Here is a 3,398-nt window from a genome sequence, read left to right on the forward strand (position 1 = left end):
TTTTATTTTCAAATATTTAGGTAGCATGAATACTTTTATGAAGATCATTGGTGATTTTTTTAGGTATTTTAGATATTAAGACATTTTAATTGGCTTGTGTTTAAATTTTATCTTTATTGAAGTAATTTTTCCTTCGAGTAAAATTTACACTAGCACGTTATAGTGTATCAGTGTTCATGAGCACACATAGTATTTTAAAATTTCACTTCCTTACAGAGAAACCATCACAAAAAGAACTTTCAACTGGATTGGCAGAAAGCTCGGCACGAGTGGTTCCCAATGGAGAACTTTTGACAGATGATGGTTTCTGTGCATTAGAAGATGCTCTTCCTGTGAATCCTGAATCAGCACTGCTTGCTGCAGGTGTGTTATCATTTACAACATATAAATTGCACTATCGTTATGTTTTATTTATATCTGATTTCACAAAATGACAGCGTTATAAATTCAGTTTTACTTGCACGTGATTCAGATAATTATTTGGAAGTGAATGTATGTCGAAAATGTAAGATATAGCTTAAATAAACACAGAAAAATATTTACACGGTCAAATGTATAACACCTTGTAATTAGACCAAGTTACTAAGTACATGACAGAATTTGTAGTTTTGTGTAATATTTTATTCTATTTATACCTGTATTGAATCATTAAAAACAGTTACAATTTTAACACGTTGAATAAAACTTACTATTACAATCTGTTAAAATGTTAAGTGGCATTCATACCTCAGCACCTGAATTTTACTTCGTCACTAGAGTCAATTTCTTGTTATCATATATAACATAGTTTGCTGGGTTTTTTGAGCTAGTTGTCTTAGTTTTCTGTTCACAGACTATTCAGTGTTTCTTGTTGATTCCTGGGATATTAGTAAATAGTAAAACTTATTTGGAAGTACTTCTTTTATTTCACCAAATTAATACAAGATAATAAATCTATGTTTTTCTTTTTTTTAGAAGAGACAGATGTAAATATTTTTGGTTTGTTTTTTTTAGAAGAGACAGACATAAATATTTTTGGTTTTTTTTTTAGAAGTGACAGGGGTAAATATTTTTGGTTTTTTTTAGAAGTGACAGATATAAATATTTTTGCAAATAAGTGTCCAAAAGGTAGAGGAATAATTTTGATTTTGAAATTTTGGGTCATGGAAAAGGAAACAAATGGGAATGGGAAAAAATTGGGGAGAAGAAAGGGGGAATAGGAAAACAGAGAAAAGAAAATTGTAAATTGATTATCAGGTTTTACAACTTCAGCTATATTGCTTCTGTCAATTGGTCAGATGTGGTTAAAAAATAAGAAAAGAAATTTTAAAGTTTTGATTGAAGATATGAAAAAAAATCTGTGAGTTTTTTGGAAGGCTATTTACGCTTGAGAACTGATAGTTGTATTTACCAAAGTATTAATGTACACTATTATAAATTACATTCTATCTTCTCTCTTTTCATTCATTGTTGTCTGCTGGTAGGACAGCAGTATGTCTTTGGATTTACAACACTAAAATTAGGGATTAATTTTCCCTCGGGGGACATAGGAGATAGCTTGTTGTGGCACAATGAATGAATGTGTTTTGTTAAAGCAATTTGTTCCTGTAACTTTTTTCTTTAAAAAGCTAGTCATTCTTTAACAGCATTTCTTATCATTTAGACCAGTGGTACACAAACTTTTTCATGGCCCTCCCTCTAAATATGGTATTTGGTGCACTCCTCACACCCTGTATAACCTATAACAATATATTTTACTGTTCTATGTTAATTTTTGTTACTATATTACTTAATATTAGTAATATTTGTATAGTAGTTTTTAAAAACTTCTTTATTTTTAAATTTGTATTTTTATGCTTCTATAGCCATAGTTGTGTGGCTTCCTTACCCACCCTCTGCACCCCCTTGGGGGTATGACCTTCAGTTTTCACTACTTGAAATCTACTACTGTTGCTTTCCTTAAGGCTTGTTTTGTAGGAGACCAACTCTACAAGAAATCTTTATTCTTTGACACAGGCTCAGTTTTACATTAAAAATCTTGAGAAGAGGTATAGTTTTAATTGTTAGGAAATTGTTTCTCTTCAACTCGAAATAAAATGATTTAGATTATAAAAGGCTTAATTAAACAAATAAAAGGATTCTGTGTACTTATCATCAACTTAGGGTCATTCATAACTGTTAAATATTTATGCTGCATGAAAGGTGTTTTATTTTTCTTAGACTAGTGTCTGTGATGCTGTAGGAATTCACGTGTCCAGAAGTCATGATTAACTTCTGAACAAAACAGATTGTCTACTAGATCAGAACTAAAAATTAACCCAGTTATTAATATAGTTAATTTAATGTACTGTTCTGACTAGGTGTATGCCAAGTCATAAAACAAAAACTCGTAACAATCAGAATACGTTGATTTATCAGTTGGACACCCTTGTTGTTTGCTACACGCTTGACCATAGTATTACAAAATGAAACACCACTGTAAACCTTTTTTTTCTTTGACTGTGGTTTGGTAACCAACCATCTGCATAAATGCATTGCAAACATGATGTAAAATATCAGTCTAAACTACAATCCTTAGATCTGTATACATCTCGTATCTAGAGATGAGCAATTAATGGAATTTACTAATTGATTTATTGACAAATACTTGAGTTCATAACATTGAACTTTCCAATTGTTACATCATATAAGCAAAAAAAAAAAATCATACAACATTTACAATTGGATTTTGATAGCCACTTGCATACCTTTGTGCTTAATAACAAACACACATGACATCAATTTATTTAGTTACTTGGATAATTGGAATAATAAACAAATTGTAATAATTAGATTAATTGATTGTTTTTGTAAGTTCTACAAATCAGTTAAGCTGAACAAGCTTGAGTTGTTTGGAAACAATAATGAAAAATCATAATAACAAAAGTTTGATTACTTGATAGTTGGAATAATTAGAAACATAAATTTTGATTATTTTTATGACATCAATCAATTTAATTATAATTTCCATTTATCAATTTTTATAATAATTGAAAACAATAATCACTAACACTAATTTCAGTTAATTGATTGTTGGAATATTCAAAAACAGTAATAATCAGAAAACTAATTTTGATTATTTTGATAACATTAACAGATTTAATAATAATTTCTATTAATTGATTTTTATAATAATTGTAAACAATAATCAGAAACATTAATTTCAATTATTTGACTATTTTGATAACATTAACAGATTTAATAATAATTTCTATTAATTGATTTTTATAATAATTGTAAACAATAATCAGAAACATTAATTTCAATTATTTGACTATTTTGATAACATTAACAGATTTAATAATAATTTCTATTAATTGATTTTTATAATAATTGTAAACAATAATCAGAAACATTAATTTCAATTATTTGACTATTTT

Source organism: Limulus polyphemus, unplaced genomic scaffold (assembly GCF_000517525.1).
Source record: "Limulus polyphemus unplaced genomic scaffold, Limulus_polyphemus-2.1.2 Scaffold2588, whole genome shotgun sequence".
Taxonomy (NCBI): domain Eukaryota; kingdom Metazoa; phylum Arthropoda; class Merostomata; order Xiphosura; family Limulidae; genus Limulus; species Limulus polyphemus.